The sequence below is a fragment of the Synchiropus splendidus genome, chromosome 1 (assembly GCF_027744825.2).
Source record: "Synchiropus splendidus isolate RoL2022-P1 chromosome 1, RoL_Sspl_1.0, whole genome shotgun sequence".
In the NCBI taxonomy this organism is placed as follows: domain Eukaryota; kingdom Metazoa; phylum Chordata; class Actinopteri; order Syngnathiformes; family Callionymidae; genus Synchiropus; species Synchiropus splendidus.
The window spans coordinates 8,809,498-8,827,673 of NC_071334.1; the positions used below are offsets into that span (position 1 = coordinate 8,809,498).

At 43.3% G+C, this 18,176-nt stretch overlaps 1 protein-coding gene across 14 annotated transcripts in view; it reads left to right on the forward strand.

Annotated features, from left to right (window-relative positions):
• Positions 1–1,450: 1,450 nt before the first annotated feature.
• The window catches only part of ptprsa (protein tyrosine phosphatase receptor type Sa), a 214,840-nt gene continuing 198,114 nt past the window's right edge, over positions 1,451–18,176 (forward strand). For 4 of the 14 annotated variants that reach the window (XM_053843959.1, XM_053844130.1, XM_053843804.1 and 1 more), the window contains exon 1: positions 1,452–1,805. The gene's annotated coding sequence lies outside the window, so the exon portion shown is untranslated. Of the gene's footprint in view, positions 1,806–18,176 lie in introns of all 14 variants that reach the window. The other 10 variants (XM_053843556.1, XM_053843721.1, XM_053843882.1 and 7 more) reach the window with 6 other exon arrangements.

Genomic DNA, 18,176 nt, shown 5'->3' on the forward strand with positions numbered 1-18,176 from the left:
GAGCTGATGAGGCTTCATGAAACACTGTCCTCATTTTCAGAGCCCACTAGATGGCACTCTCTGCTCAATAGTCAGTAGCTTTGAGCAGCTATTTCAATGAAACCACACCATTTCTGCACAGACAGCGCCTCCGACTGAGCTCTATGACTTCGAGGGAAAAGTATCCTTTCTGGTACCAAGGGACTGCTGAAGGGGCACTTTTCTGCAGGCTCCCTCGAAGTCATAGAGCTCAGTAGGAGGTGCTGTCTGTGCAGAAATGGTGTGGTTTCATTGAAATAGTTGCTCAACCCTACTGACTAGGCTGTTTCTTCTAAAATATAATGATTTATATTTTATAAGTGACATGTTGTAGTGCACCCTGGACACTCAAAAATGTTGTGTTTAATGATTGAGTATACAAAATAAAAACAGTAACTAATACATTCCTTAGACACAAGAACAACAGCGTCATATGGCTTTATGCCTACTATTGACCAGCCGCCACAGGCAGAAACCTTGCGAGGACTGGACTCTATTGATGGACTGATGAGGCTTCATGAAACTTTGTGCTTATTTTCCAAACCCACTAGATGGCTCTCTCTGCTTTCTTGGTTTTGAGCGGCCATTTCAATGAAACCTCACGTCATTCCTACCACCTGAAAATAATTGTTTCGTAACTGTTTCATGAAGCTTCATAAGCCCAACACCACTGGGCTCATATACATTTGTGGGAGAGAAAAGGAATGCAGGGGGTGGCGAGAGAAGGCAGTGAGGATGAAAAAAAGGTGTATTCCTCTGAAAAAATGGACGACGCAAAATCAAACGTAAACTCAGTCATGCATTAAAATAAAAGATTGCACCTAAGAAGAACGGAAACATTCCCTTATTAGAGGAAAAACAGTCACTTGGCAGTGATGGACAGCAGATCTGTTTCACATGTTATAAGAGATATATTGTTTCGGTTAAGGGAAAATGGAAGTTGTGGCTGTAAAGAATGGGGTGAAAAACAAATAAGAATAGCAAGGTTATTGTGGAAAAATCAAAAATGTGCCTTGACGTTGAATGGGAAGGCTGTGAAGCAAGTGAATGTCAGTATCGATTGCAGCTGACCACAGGGCTGGATGATGCATCTCTCCACGCACCGGTGTGATCAGCACTATAAACTCGGCCTATAATGAGATATGACACACAAGATGCGCAGCTCGTTTCACTCAGAGCCCGGCTCTTACTGTAGTAAGGTGTAGAGCTGAGCTGAGGACGATGGCAACTTCACTCCAGTTTTCAAGAGCTTGAACAATTATGTCATTATTCCCCCGATGAGCGCGTGACACATCCCAAACAGAGGCGATTTCCCAGCTCAGTGTTCCTCGATAACAAGCCCAGCCCATCTTCTAAATAAATGTGGGTGTGTTGAATCCGTGTCATGCGAGAAGACAGGTTGATGCGCGGAGATGGAGAGACGTGTGTGCTGAGGGGTTGGCTGGTGAGGGAGGGCCGGACGCATGACATCATTCCTTCAGCTTCCCTGCGTGGACCGCTTTCTCCTCCAAGTGCGCACGGCGGCTGGTGCTGAGGGAGCGACTCTTCCTGCACGCAGACGCGTCCAAGCCGAGCAACTCCTGGGCTGGATTGTAAGATCTGTCTCACGTAGGAACTCCTCAATCGCCCCTTGTACTCTGGAACCTGTCTCACGGACGCGCGCCTTCCTTTCTATCCACTCAAAAACCCGCGGATTATTCTTTCTTTTTTTTTTTTTTTTTACGATGAAGACGTGAGGGTTTTACACTGGTGGAAGAGAGAAGACTCAACTCCAAGACTGAGGAAGGGTATGTAAAGTCGGATCATGTGCTGCTCAACATTTCGTTGGTTAAAAATCTCCCGTTATTTCTCTGTTATTCCGCTTTTGTCTTGATCATAAATGTGCGCGGGAGTGAGTCCGTACAGACGCACGACGGGGTCAATTTGGGGAGACGAAAAAACGACATGAAATAAACGTAAAAGAAAAAATGCCGTTGAGTTTCCGCTGAGATTTTTGCGACAGAGATCGTCCCGTCGGCTCAGCGGGAGCGCGGACTCAGCCTCCGCGAGCACGGTGCTGGTGCCGAGACTGGCACCACGAGATCTCGGGCAAAGCCGCATCTTTAGTTACCGCAGCACTTTGTGATACAGGAGTGCGCGGCTGTATATGCGCACGCCTGCACGTGTGTCAATTGCGCGCGATTCCAAAATCATCGCCGTATTATTGTTTTGTTTTTTTCTCCCCAGGGACATATGCCACTCGAAACAACAAATAAAGCGATAGAATGAGGTCACTTCAACCACGCTAAATTCAAATCGACGGATTTATTCAGGTTTTGTTTGAACCGAATTATTGCTCATTTGACTTTTTTTTTTTTCCTCGGGATCTTTCTGCACCCCTCGGTGGCGCAAGTTGAGCTGAATTTCGAGAGGCACCACTTCATCTTTGCTGCAATGACGGTGGGTTTTTTAGTAAAGTCGGGTCCCGTGGTGACTGTTGCAGGCTTGAGTTGAATTCTGACCTGTTGTATTCGACCTGAATTCATCTCTCCAACATGAAAACTGTACAGGTTTGTATCCGTTCTTCTGCTATGGCAGAAAAGGAATATAATCCAAAGTTAGTTAAAAATAGCCCTTCAAATGTATCACCATGAAGCATCAGCTTGGAGCGCTGGAAGTTGCTCTTCTGTGTCTTGTTTCGATTGCATTGATGGCATCCTGCGCTCAGAAAGCTCATATAATCCGAAGCAGAGAACAATTTCTCGCCACCGCCCAGGCAGTTAAAAGAAAATGGCTTTATTCATTTTTCTCTGTGCCTGTGGTAACTTAGTTATGGCCTTTTATGGTGTCTGGAAATGGCTTACAGGCGTGCGCTGCAATGTAATGTAATCACATTTATGATGTTTCTGTGTATTACAATTCCCTGTTATGCTCCATCACGTGAGAAATTCGGAATGACACACACATATATATATGCAACAGAATGCCCAATGGGGCTGAAGCAGGTACAACATCTAGCCGAGGGCATGCTCACACACCAACCCCTCCTGAAGTGCAGCACCATTTTTTTTTTATTTTTTTTTTTAGAATTCATGGACTTACGCCAGCACAGATTTATTCAGGCATCCAATCACACGGTTCTTGACTGTTGCCTTTTCCATATTTCGTGCAAAAATATTTCAATTATGACTTGAAATTCGGCCTCACCATAGAGGACTTTAAAGTATGCTTAAGATAAATAGTGTGTAAAACCATATGCGGTCAAACGCTTGCATTTGTTCTTGTAAAAGTTTGAGGGTAACTCGAGACTCTAGATATGAAGATGTGGTTCTGCCCAGGAGCAATGACAGGAGGGAGTTATTCATTCTCTGCCGGCTTTAACTGAGACAAGCGGAAGGACAGCCATTACGACACTCCTCACTTCAGGCTTAATGGGCTGTATACATTTTATGAAGCGTCTCTTCACACAGCGTTTGTTCATAGAGCGCTCAAGTACCCGTGGTAGACATGATCACAAGCGCTAAAATGTTGTGGTGTATTGTATTTTGTCTTTAAAGAGCACAACCACTTCTTTTTCAGATGAAGCAAAGGTGTCATTTTAACAGAAAATCTGAAGAATGTGTGAGTCAAACGCAAGGCCTGGGGGCCAATTGTGGACCACTGACTCATTTTATCTGGCCCAGCCGGAGATTTAAATCTGCATAGTATGCAAAATATCTAGTCAATACAAATATAAGGTTTTGTTTTGCCCCTGGAGATATTACAAGTGCTATTGTTATCGTTGGAGTTTTTGAATGAAATATCAGCGGTCCTTATATGTTTGTGCTGCTGGGAGAAAAAAAACTCTTTCATGATATGGAGTCAGTTGTGGGGTGTTTTAGGGAGTTAGCAAATACTACGTTTATCCTTCAATAATAAATAAAAGGTTATTTAACAATCTCTGTAGAATCACATTTTCTGTGAAAGGTTGTGTCACGTATGACGTGTGTCTCCCATTAACATTTATCCTTTCGCATTATTGAGTTTTACAACCCCACTTTTGAGAAATGGTGGCATAAATATTTAAATAAGTACGGTCTAAGGTGCGTCATTTTTAAGTGAAGTGTTAAAATATACAGCATTCTTCAACCGTTTGTTCCCTTATGGGGATCATGTGGGATGGAGCCTTGAGCAGGTGCTTGGGGCGTGAGGAGAACACCCTGAAAAGGCCGCTGGCCTATCACTGGACACAAAAAGAAGACAACTATTCACACACAATGAGTCAATTAACCTCTGTTTGTTTGGACTGTGGGAGGAAAGCAGAGTGCCCGAGACAGACCCATGCCAGTACAGGGGATAACGCCACGCTGATGGACTGAGGTTGCCCAGAGCAGGAAGCAAACCCGCAACTTTCTTGCTATGTGGAAATAAAACAAGAGATATAGTATTTTTGTTCAATATTTGGTCTGTTTGTCAACATCCCAGGCAGAGAGTTACGAGTTTATTCACTCCGATGCTGCTGCTCCAGCAAATAACTGTTAGCACAGAGATATAAAAGGTCTTCAGTAAAACCCCACCACTAAAATACTAGAGTCTATATAGCAAATAGCTTTACTGAGGGAGCCACTGAACATGTAAGACACAACATCGAAAGGTACTGGGAGGAGTCATCCAGTGGGAATGCACCCCCAGCGACGTCATGGCATTTGTCTGGAGGTGATTTGGTTCTGCCATTTGTACTGTTGTTAGTTCCCATCTGAACTGCAGAGTCGTTGGATGGGGATGTTTTGCATGAGGTCTGCTGGGTAGAGATCAGTGCCCCTGCACCACATTGTTTCTGGCTTCCTGCTTGATGTCGTCCTCGGCACAGTGGAGGTGACGCCGATAACTGTGCCGATAACCCGCAGAGCATGATCTTTTGACAGAGGTCCACTGCTGCCAGGACTGGAAATGAACTGATAGATGATCTTTCCTTGAGAAGCAAAGAAGCTCCCAAGAGATTAAGATGAAAATGCACTGGAAATGATTTCAAATCTCCTGATTCTCCTGTGCAATACATTTCACAGACGGCTATAATTACCATGAAACAATGAAAACAATATTTGTCATTCAGGAACAAGGACACGATATTTGAGCACATACATCTAACAGAGTGCGTGGGACCAGAGTGTCAAGTCAGGTTGTTGCTGATGCTTATTTCCAAAAACAACAGCGTGATTACGGTCACCTTTCAGTCTCCAGGTGACTATAAGTGTAAGGAATGAGGGATTGTTTGTTTCCCGCTTCCAAAGATGACATCCATCTCCAGCCTCTCTGTATGTATGAGGCTGGAGATTGAGTTGCACGTGAGCCTTGTTTATCTGAGCAAAACGCACCTCGATCACTCACGTTAGATTTTGTCCATCAAAGGCAGCGCAGAGGACTGAGACCACAGTGGTTTGCCCGAGAGGGTCCTGGTGCACGCGACGACTAACTCGCTCATGAAAGAAAATGTTACCTTCACCAGGCCAGTCCCCCGAGCTGTCCTCTCATTGTTATCCAACTCCTTGCCTGAGACGCTGTCAATTACAAAGCCTAAATGGAAATAGATGCAGCGATCTGACTGAGCTCTTTAGAGGAACGTGAATGTGGCAAACGCGAAGAGACAGAGTAGAGGAGAAAATATTTGATTATGAGTAGATGCTGTGAGAAGCTTCAGAACCACGGCTTTTACCAGGCGAGCGCTCATTAGCTGTCACCTTCAGACAAACTTTTTTTTTTTCCTTTCCTTGTGGATGTCAAGAGCAAAATGTCTAGCGCTCACCGCATCAGTCCGTGGGACATGTGTACAGTGAAGGATGAGACATTTTAGATGAAAACCCTGCAGCTGTTTGAGCAGAGGTACATTATATTTATCACTGAAGGAGTGCGAAGCAGTATAATTTGACAGATTTTTTTTTCAGCCTGCTGCCCAACGCTGCCATATTATACAGTAAATCTTGTCAGGAAACATATGGTCCGCACGTCCGTATGCAAATACTTGCTGTAATATTCTATCAGAGTGGAAGAAATATTGTCCCCTGCCTTTTGAAATGGCAAAGATATAAGCTCTTCAGAGAACGTCTTGACTGCCAGAATAAGGGCAAACAGTTTCCCGTGAACACTCTGACCTGATTTGGTCCCGCCGTTCAGCTTGACATGCTAATGGGTTTGATGTGTTTCATTTCTCTTCTGGTGGAAACCTTGATGCCAAGAGAGGCTGGGAAAATAGCGGGGAAAGGAAGGAACGTTTCCGAGCTGTGTGAGGATTGTCACCCGGTCCCATGTTTAAAACCTCATCTCAACTATTCGGCCGTAAATAGGTTTTGTAAGAGAGTAGGATACGCCCTCCCCCAAATCTCCCCTCCTTGCCCACTGTGATGGGCAAATGAAGCGAGTGGTCTCTCTTCAATAATCGGAATTATGAAGACCGAAGGATGGTCCGATGTGGAACCACTATCATCAAGTGAGTAGGTGGTTTACATGAGTGTGTAGCTGTAGCATTTTTTTCCATACGAGGCTGTCGCTATCTGCAACACATAGGTGTTTCAATGGATCAATTGTGTCACCTTGTGCGACATCGTGTGGCACTGGAAAAAAGTGGTTGGGTGAGGACACACGAGGGGTGTTTCTCTTGTGATGTCACTTGTTTTATATAGCACCTAGTGGCCTACGTTGAGCCTGAAGTTCCAGGTCACATTAGGTGCTGGATGGAGGTGACCTGAAATGGCATTTCAAGAGTGGAACCTTAACAGGCCGATCACTTAACCCTTACTCCAAGCACTTCCACGTGAAGTGCAGCCCATGGTGTCAGGATATGCCGCAACAGTTGAAAACATATTGGGTCAACACGTAACGCAGACGGCTGACTTCTGTGTCACCTTACGATGCAAAGGTCCACTTGACAATGGTCAATATGAGACTCCTCCACAGTGAGAATGTATTGAGCTGCCCATTTGTTCAGGATATGACATCAATAATGACTTTTTCAGTCTCTGTCAAGTATGTCTCTGAAGTGTCTGTGCTTCTAAACTGTCCACTGCGTCTCGAATGGACACAGACGCTGCAAAGGAAGTGATGCCACATTTTGCCTCAAAGCTATGCGGGGGGCGGAGCCTATCCCAGCTACATAGGGTGGAAGGCAAGGGGCATCCTGGTGATGTTACAGGGCAACAATGAAGAGTCATCACTTAATCTGTCCATGTTCCCTAAAACGATAGTAGGAGCCTCTGCGAGTCAGTTAAGATTATCTGTTGTTATGTGTCGGCAATTGAAAGGTAATAGGACAAAGTAAAAGAAGCCTGATCTGTTCACATCTTTACTACCTGCTTGGAAATCCTGATGCAGGATTCACTTTTACAATAAAGGCTAGTGTGGTGGGTGGGAGGAGCACAGTAACCTTGCCTCTGCTGTTGAAGTACTTCCTTTCTCGCATTAGTCGGTTTTTAAAGAATAAAAAAAAAACATGCGCATTGGGAAAAAAAATCCAGAAAGATGAAGTGTGATTCTTGCACTTAGATGTCTCTTTAAGAATCCAACGGCTCCTCACTTTTCAGTCTTTTTGATCCATAGTTTTTGTGAATAATTAAAGCTCCTGCCAACCACCACATGCAGGCATCACTTTCTTTGCCAATTAAATTGTTTTTAAATAAATAAATCGAATCTTTGCACAACTACAAAGCAGGTTGGTTGGAGGCGTGAGTGTTATTGGAATGGACATCAAACGGGAAGTGTCAATCAACTGGACGGAGGCCCTCACAAGACCATGTTTCCCCTCCGAGATGGAGGAGGTTAGAGGTGCAGCATGTACGAAGGTGTGAATGAAAGATCCCTTTGATGTGAAACCCATCCTGGAGATAACCTGCCTTCCTGCAGGGGCAAGTGCAGTTCCAATATCTACTTGGTAAACACATTTTCATTCCAGTCCATTGCAAGTGGCAGCTTCAGCCAAGATTCCGAACACAGGTAGCGCCACGGGGCTGCCAGCCGAGTTAAGAGACGCTGCAAAGCCAACAATGCATCACGCAGATAACCTCACAACTCTCATGTGTCGCAGTGATGGCATGTTTTCTGGAGAGCAGACAATTAGGAGATCCCGCAATGGATGAGGCAGATGTAAATCTCCCCGGGGACAAAGGCTTGCAGAGGGTTATTTGCCACAGCAGCCTGAGTCTAGCCCCGAGGGTCATAACTCTTGAAGGTCACGGCAGCAATTCAACACGCTCCGGCCCCCTTTTGTTGCCCGTGACAACTGTAACGGTTATTGGTGGATATTTCTCCGCCATGCTGGCGAGCCATCTTGTTGATACGTCAGTGGAGGATGCACGGAGAGGATGACATAAAGAACAAAACGCTGTCTTGTCTGCTTACTACGCTGCAGTCGAGGGATAGCAAATGAATGATTCATCCGGCGCCTTGATGTTTATATTTAATTCAGCTCCCTGTGAAAAGTCTTCAGCTGGGATCTTCCCGCGGTGGTGTGCACGACACGTGTGGGCATCTGAGATGGAAGAAGGGTTGCTGTCAAACTTGAGATTGAGAATGGAGACAAAGTGACATTGGCCTGGCAAGATGCATCTATCGGTCCGAATAAAACCCTCACTCGCCAGCATTGATCGCTTCCACGATAATCCATTTAGACTGAGTGTGCCTGACCAAGTGGGGTCTCTTCAATTATTAATGGCACAATTCTGGGCAAGATTCCATCCGGATGCAACAACCCTCTTTTCGTGACCTGTGAACTGCTGCTTGCATCTGCAAGCATCGGTAAAGTCTTGCCTATCGAGGAACTGGTATGGGTTGAAAAACTTTATTAATCCCAATTGTGTTCGTAACACGCTCTGAACACAACATATCACAATAAATAAATAAAAAAAAAGAAATAACATTATAAAGTGTAAAAAAGCTACACTAAAGCGCTTAGAAACAATGTGCTTCAAGAAGAAGATTGTGATTTTTTTCAGGGATGAATTGCACGTTTTGTATGTATAACGCACCAGTGTCAAGAAACAATATATATCCTGACAATTATGATGCATCACAATACTGTATATTAAAATTCTTGTTAAGTAGAGCCTGTATTTGAAGGAGAATACATCACAAGTCTGACCAGCATCCCGCAGCGTTCCACCACAAAACCATGGAACTTTCTTGCAGAAGGTTGCGTAAAAGTCATCTTGCGAGTTTTCTGCCGTTTATATCCGACGGGACATTAGTGAGATGCACATTCGTGGATCAAACAGACGGTACAACATTACCGTGAAATAAAATCGCAATTGGAGACACGTGAAAAACGAGCGAATAGGGCTGACAATAAAATGTCTGCTGGATCGTGAAGCCTCCGATTTATGAGGTAAAAGTTAAAAAGGGAAATAAAGAGGAGAATGAGTCGCCGGATAAAAGCCCTGAAAAGAGAGCGAAGAAGTTAAAAAGATAAAGTCAATGAAGAATGGTTCCATTGATGCTTGGAGGAGAAGGCCGGAGGAATTATAAATGACACAGCGGGGAAGAGATGACTGGAAATGAGGCAGGAAGAGATGGATAGGAAGAGGTGGAGGATGGGACCTTTTTAAAGCAAGTCATGAGCAACTATTGATCATGGCAGACGTATGCTAGCTATTGTGCTAAGTGGAGACGTGTCAGCTTGGCTGCCTTCGCCGCCTTTCTCACCTTGCCTTGAAGCGGCTTAGTAGCAACAGTGTAACACACACCAATTTCAGATTTGTCTTCAAAAACATATTTCATCTCTTAAAAATCCATGGTTTAAAGAAGAAACCTCCCATTTTATCCAACCGCCCTTTTTTTTTTCTTAAATGTTGGACTTCTCTCACCATGCTGCAGCGGTTGCAAAACTCCCTGAGCCCACCGACGTATTAAGTCCTCAGTGTTTGCAGGATCCATATTCGGCTATTAGGCGCTCACATGGCTCTCATAAATCCAGACAGATTTGTTTTATGTGATTCCCTCGGCGTTCACCACCAAGCCTCCTTCCTGTAGCTGTAATTCCCATCACCTGATTAGTTTCCCCTCCCCGTCGCCTGCTCCCCATTTCTGATCCGGTGGAATTTAGAAAGCGTGGTCTATTAAAAGCGGTACACGTTTAGCAAAAAATAAAATGTGGCCGGTTGCGGCGGTTATTTTTAGAAACCAGTATCTACTACCTTTATTTCCAATGAAAGCAGTTAAAGATGAAGAGTCTTGTTTTTTTCCTCTTGTAACTATCAGCCGACGATAAAATGAATTTTTCTTCATTAGTGGCGCCACAGTTTGGCGACGGTCTCTGGAGCGGGATTTGTTGTTTGTCACCAGGCAATTGATTATTGGTTCTGAGTAATTGTTTTGCCTCCTCTTGATTAACAAACCTGTTTTTTCGTGCTCAATAGCCGCGTTTAAAGAAGAGACCCGCTGGTCAAACGCCTTCAGCTAATGGGCTGTTTGCTTTGGTGGAGATGAAGACTGAGGAAAGGCAGGAAAAATCACTGTCATCGGGGATGTGGGGCGTCTGAGGACTATTGTTTCTCCACAGCACAGAGGAGGTGTTCACTAGCATGGCTGAGCTGGTCGGAGGATGGAACAAGGTCAGATGCTTTTATTTATTTTGGTGTCCGCGATACGTGTTGAGCTGCCGGAGTTCAATGGAGCTTGATGACTATTGACACGTTTGGCTTATTTCTATGTTAAACCTTCATGTTGTTTAAGGTCTGTTGACTTGGGTGGGTTTCTAACCAATTATCAGAACCAGAATTTAATTTATTGCCATGGTCAGTGGGGAGCCCACCAACTAGGAAAGTGTTTTGGAATAAAGTGCTGACAAAAAATAAAATAAAATAACAACAAGGCTGTTCACGAATTCGACAGTCTGATGGTGGAGGGGAAGAAGCTGTTCCTGTGAGGATGCTGACATAAAATAAAATAAAATAAAATAAAATAACAACAAGGCTGTTCACGAATTCAACAGTCTGATGGCCGAGGGGAAGAAGCTGTTCCTGTGACGGTGCCGACATAAAATAAAATAAAATAAAATAACAAAGGCTGTTCACGAATTCAACTGAAGGCCGACGGCCGAGGGGGAGAAGCGGTTCCTGTGACGGGAGGTTCTGGTTCTGGTCTGGAACTATTTACTGTTCCTATTGTTACATAACAATACATCCTCTCGGTGGTGCTGCATCTCTCTGTATCTTCTCGCAAACACCAGAAGAAGAAGACACTTTGATTTCCAGGCTTGCGCTCTGTAATATGTGTTCATAGTGTCACAGACTGTGTTCTGTCAGTTTTATTTTGTGGTTGAATTGTGGATGTGTTCAACATGAGAGTGAAACCTCAGTGCACTGAGATGTTTCACGAACAGTGTCAGCCGCAAAGGATGAATCAAACAATACAAGCTATTGGCATGCAAATGAAAAAAAATGAAAGTTTTTTTGGGATGATGGGGAGGACATTGTCAATGTGGCGAGCAGTTGCGGTCAAGGCGGCCATCTTAACTACAAAGTCCTGCCCCCAAAACAGTCCTCTCGAGCCCCTACGTTTCTAGACGCCTCCCTTTGCTGTGGAGCCAGAACAAAGAGGAATCACTTAAAATAAAAATCGCTGTCCACCTCCAGTTGGGAGGTGAAGTGTTTCCTCTTCTGGACTGTACAAACAAGGACAACTTTAACGCATTGTTTGGCTAGCCTATCGAATAATACGTGACTTCGGTGCCGTGACAGCCACTCGACACAAAGACATCTGTAATGCGTCTACGAAGGAGGAAATGAATGTCATTAAAGTCGTTGGCACATGCCAACAAATTGCTGACTGACTGTGCAGCAACCAAAACCTCACTCCTGGAAATAAGTGTGTAATAAAATGAACGTGATTTGATCTTTATTTTCTTGACAAATATGCAGACATTTCAAACACTTTTGTGAAAATAGTCCTGATCTAGGTCCCTATTGCTCAAAAGCCTCTTGCGTGGCACGGTAGATTCAGCTCATTTTATCGCTCATGATTCAGATTTGCTCTCATATTCCAACTATGCTCACAAAGCAGGGCAACTTTTTTTTGTTTTTTTTGTTTTTTTTGGCTCGACCAGCGGCTGAGGGAAGGACAGAATTAGGTCTAGTCAAAGTTAATTTATTTCGTCCATCACTTTTCCTGGGCGGAGGGGAAGTGACAGATGCAAGCTTGTTGTTTATGACGACGGACCCGGTGTTGGCAGGGTTCCTTTCCTGCAAGGTAGTTGGATCTTTGTTTAATTCATGTCCTTGGGAAACGCACTGTTTTGTGTCGGAGCGTGTGGCAGGTGAGCTAATGAGAGGTGAACCTTCCTGCTTCTTATTCCCAGGCCGTTTCCCTTCTACTGTCTCTGTTTTTTCGGCCCGGTGCATTTTCCTTTTCTGCTCTCATTGTGTATTCTTGGCACAGCTTAGTCTCTTTCTTCAAACTGTTCCTGTTTGATATTGTGTGGTTGTTCTTCTTTATTAACGTATGGATTATCGATGCCTGCTGGTCAGGTTTGAAACGACTTGACAGATTATTCGGAGCAAGAGTGAAAGGCAAACTACTAGTTCATGCTGGAGACAAAGGCCATGCTCAGATGGTTTGTGATGGGGATGAAGAATGTTGGCGGTGGAGGTGCAGATGAGGCTTCATGAAACAGTGCCCTCATTTTCAGAGTTCAGTTGGTGGCGCTCACGGTTTAGAAATGCTTTGAAGTTTCATCGCAATAGCTGTTCAAAACCAGGAGCAGGACTGCCATCTAGTGGGCTCTGAAAATCAGGACACTGTTTCATGAAGCTTCATTAGCCCTTCAGTGTTGATAGATGTGAGCAGGTAGGGTGATCCAGATGGATTTACATGGCACGCTGTGGCAAATGTTTTCAAGATATTTATGAACAAATATCTATGTATTGTCTATTGTGGCCTGAATTCATGCTGTCAAATGACAGAATTTTAATGTGTTGTTTGTACTTGTACTTGTAACTGTTGCCATAAATATAAACAGACGCACACATGACTTTTTAAATGAAAGACTATATTATTTATATTATACTTTTTTTTCTCAGTACATGCAGGGGTTGGACAAAATATCAATCTGAGTTGATCAGATTTGAAGCATCATCCGGATGGCAAAATAACTATTCTCTTGGTGACCATGTTGTCAAGAATGCTCACTGCTGAATGGACTTCAATTTATCATCCAGTCGAGTGCAGGCATTTTCTCATCACCTGTCTCACGCGCATGCCTCCATGTAAATGGTCATCCGGTCGATGGGGATTACAAGGTCATTGAACCATCTTGAGTGTTTGCAACAAAAAAAAAAAAAAAAGAAGAAGAAGAGGGAACTCAGAACCAGAGGATCGGTGATGTTGTGTGAAACACTCTAGGAGACAGACAGTAGAAGGACAGGAAGAGTCGCGGTGTTGACCTTTCTGCCACCTCCACTTCACCACATTCTCTGCTTCCCTTCTTCCGCTGGGTAAAGTGCCGCTCTTAATGACTGGAGAAAAAAAGCTCTCCAGTTATCGCTCGGTGTCATGTCCATTACAATAATGCTTTTTTTCCCCATCCATCAATGTCTTCGTCTTGGTGCCCACGGACACAAGCTAATTTCATTTATTTAAATAAACACCTATTCTACTGAATAAAACTTGAATATTTCAACACATCGGTGGAATGTTTCACTGCTGTTTAAATATAACCCTTAAGTGCACGTCCTGTCATGGAGCCATATATATTGTTACTGGGTCAAACGCCAGAGCCGATGAACTGTGATAGTCACCTGCCATCAATTTTTCATCGCTCTGAGTGCTCCTTTTCTTCATCCTCCTATTCTCCCATCCAGCCCCCTGGCTCGTGCTGTCACTCACAAGAAGTGGCTTTAACCCCTGCCGCTTTTTTTTTTTTTCCTCCGTGTTTCCATCCATTTTTTTCCCAAACCCGATTATGACCGGCAGACAGGCTTGTGAAATATTTAGCTAAAGATGTAGCAACTCTCCGCCGCTCCAGAACCACAGCTGTTCCGAGGGTTTCTCTCTACGGCACAGATGTTCAGACATTTTACAGGGCACGGCTCCATTTAATGCAAAACTACCACCACCCACCGAGTGTTTGTGGAGACCGGTATCAAAACTAAATACGGAGGCGCTTCAGTTTGCTTTGTAAGATGAGTGTGGTCTCAATGTTGGATCATCGGGTGTGGTCAGTAGATGGCAGGTGAACTCCAGAACAACTGGAGAGACTTGAGCCGTCTCTGTATTTCACCTCTTGTTAAGCAGCCAACATTTTGCTTCCAGTTGTTTAATGGTGGATTTTAGGAGGCCTGTAAAAAAAGGTCTTTGTCATATAAAATACAGGAAATTCACTTTGTGTGGCCCATGTAAAATATTTACTGCTGTAATCATTTCCCTGTCTGCTGCTATACGGTTGTGTGTATATTAGAGTCTGGCTGGGCAGATTGCTTTGCTGTTCGATACACTGGAGGATTTACACGCCGCACTTTTCCACTGCAGGGAGATTACAAATGATCAGTTACTTGGGAGAACAATAAATAAGACGCCCACTTATTGATTCGTTCGGCAATGCAGCGGGACAATCATTTACAGGATTCACAAATTATTTCCCTCCCAATGCTCGAATAAGAGCAGACCTTCGTGCGGAACCCCGAGGGCCACGCTTAAGGGTCTGATCCTGCAGAAATGATACAATGCAAATAATCCTAAATGTTTATTTATTTTTTATCCAACAATCATCTTTTATCTTATACTTTCTTTTTCTTTCTTTATCCACCCCCCTTTTCTTTAAAGAAGATAAAACAGTGTATTTTTATCTTTTTGTTCAATGTTTTTTGGCTCCGTTGTTTTAGTCTCAGTATTTGACACTTTGCACTAGCATTGAATATTTCAAGCATTTTCACATTTTAAATTTCTTGTTCTGTTTCTGGAAAATCTATTTTGATTTGCTAATATTTATGAATTTATTTATTTATTTATTATTATCATTTGTTGTAGTAGTAGCAGTGGTAGTATTTAATCTATTATTATTATTAGTAGTAGTAGAGGTAGTAGTAGTAGTAGTACTAGTAGCATTATCAATGATAATATTTATTTTTTAATAATTTTTTAAAACCCAATGCGCTGATGTTAAATTGATAAAGATAAGGCTGACACATTTAAACAAAACAGCATATATTTGTTTATTTATATCTTTATCTGAGGGATGAACAAATGCATTTGGTGGCCCTGCTGAAGCTTGAGCTTAAAATGATGGAAAGAACGTTTTATTCTCATTGTTCTTTCTTGGTTCTTTCTGCTGCCCTTGTTTCTCCAGAGTTTTACCAGTCAGCTTGTCTGAGTCTGGAGACACAGGAAAACTGTCAATTCATCCTTTCAAAGTAGTAAAAGATGCCACAAAATAAATCCAGAATATTTGTTAAATAAAGAATAACTGTACTTCTGACTAGAAATCGACCTCGTAGATGTCACATAACATCAAGCACTAAGACGTGACCATGTGGTTGAAGGCGAATCTTGCTGTTTTGGTTTCAGCCATGTTCTTTCACTGAGTAACAGTCCAATAATTTCACATGAACGTAGTGTCTCAGTGAGAGTAAGTGTCAGCGGAGTCGGCCAGTTCTGATGTGAGTGAGCAGCATCTTGCTCTGGGATGTTTTGACTGAGCTGAAAATGAAATGTGCCACAACGGCCAGTCGCACTCCGCCTCCCCACCATCAACCCGCTCTCTTCAACAACACGCTCGGACAGGTAACGGCGGGCGACACTCGGTATCCCTGAAGCAGCCCTCGTATTTTTCAACATTGAAGGATGAGTAATTGCTGCTGCCGGGGAAACAGTTTTGATGAAGACCCAGTAAGAAATGTAATTGAAAATGAACAAGACAAGCTTTGGAAGGAAAAAAAATAAAAAGAACTAAACAGAAGGTTGTTGAATTTTGGCTGAGAATATTGCAGTTCAGTTTTGCCTTTGACTGGATTTCAAGGAGTAGGAAGAGTTTTCAAGGAAGTGGTGCTGATGCAGTGGGAACAGACCAGCGTCCAAATACGTTTTCAGTATTCAGTGAGTTATATAACCTTAAACAGCATTTGAAACCAAACCGAAATGAAACACTGCAATTCAATCGATTCTTTTATCCGAAACCATTCTCTTGCCTCAACATGGCAGTGATATTATGAATTGGCGGGGCGTGAGTGTATGAATCGGCCTTTGGTATGACCAAGATAGTGAGGTGATTTCACCCATATCTATTGGTTGAAGGTGGCCAGGTGGCCCGAGTCTGATTTAACCCCCGCTCTGCCACTAGTCCGCTGAAGAACGGTCCCGTCATCTCAGCCTTCACAACTGACAACTGGCTCCATGGTCAAGTGGAAACAATTTCCATTCACTGTTGCTGTGGCTGAAAGCCTCAATGTTATTTTGTGGAAGTGTTTTCTTGAGCTGAGTTGCCTCAGCGAACTTTTACTTTTCTAGAAATCCAGGCCTTCAGGCGGAAGTTAAGCCCGGGTGGTTTGAGGCGAACAGACTTCCAAGTCTGGTGTGAAAAAGCCTCTTATACCGCTTATACCATCACAATCTTGGTTAAAATCTTGGAGTATTTCATTGTCAAATGTTTGATGGAACCAGTTTTAAGTTCTTGGCTGCTGTCTGGTTTACAGCCGATCCTCCCTACATGCCTTTTTTTATGGCAAATGGCTTTGTTTGTGATAAAGCATTACATTTTCATGAACCAGGAATCAAGACTGCAGCATCCTGAGCAAGAGTATTGTAGGGTCCCGCAGTGTGTAACCTGTCCCATCGGGCCGGGGCTGCAGCGTCCCTGAGCCCCAGGACTATCAGTCAGAGTGATGTATAAGTCGAGAGGGCACAAATAAAACCTGTCACAACAAGGAGAGGGGTTGAGAAGAGTCACTGTAGCCCGCTGCTGAAGGAGTAGGAATGGTCAACTGTGAGGGGACGAAGGGAAGAGAATGGGTCCAAAAGTTGGTCGGCGACAGACCAAAAGAAAAAATGTGCCTGTGTTTAATTGAGGATATTGCCGTGAAGGTAGTTTCTGACAAACCTTTTGTTTAAAATGTTACTTTGTGGTAGAAAAGCAGGGATCGCCAACCTTGTAGCAACTGCCAGCTTCTCCAATGGGACCATCAGTTCAGTGCACACCAGCTGAAACGTAAACGTATATCATGGATGATAAATGATATTCCTACAATACACTATACACATTAACAATATACATTCTTCACAATATGTTTTGATACTTTTTATGTAATTTTATTTATTTATTTCAAACAGGCAAAGAGCAGCAGCTGTTGTCTTTGTTTATCGGACACGACCTCACGTTGATGGTTGCAGGATGAAGAGAGAGTGAGGAATGCTTTGTTCTTCTTCGTCCTTCTGCATTTCCAATAAGGGTTGCCAAAGCCAGACAGCATCCTACATCTATCTCGGTCTCACCGAGTCTCTTCATGCCACTTTATCACTTCCATGAACCTCAACTGTTGTCTTCACCTTCTTCTGTCTCCTGGTTTGGCCATATCCAACAATCTTCCAGCAGCGTCCTCCCTGGCTTTGCAACTCCAAACCTTTCCACATAAGCTGTATATGATGATACCCTTGTCTCTGAGCTTGTCCTACTGAGTCACAGCCAACGATAACCTTAGCATCTTCAACTCTGCCACTTCGAAGTCTGCTTCCTGTCTTTGACTCGGAGCTTTGTTATACCTTTCAATAAACACAGCGGAGGGCAAAGGCCGCCCGGGAGGCCACACGCACTCCTTTGTCTGTGGTTATCTGACTCTCGTGAGCTGTGAGAAACTACGGAAGTGAACATGAAGAATAATTCCTCATCCATTCATCCATAATCATCTATTTATTGAGTTGTAATTTGAATTATTTTCCTCAATTTTCATTTAATTCTCTGACCTGTTTGTGTTCAGCAAATTAAATTAGGTTAACCTTAAGTATGCACTTCAGTTTTTGTGACTAATTCATGTTCCTCATATTTATTTATTATGTGACTTATCATAGATTATTTGTTGTTTATTAAATTTCAGTTTGTTTGATCTGAAGTTTGTCGTTTTCCCATTTATTTTGATTTATTATTATCTGTTTCCCTCGTATGTATTTATTTATAGGCATGGATCCTTGTATTAATAACAATATAATCATAAAAAAACAACAACTTCAACAAC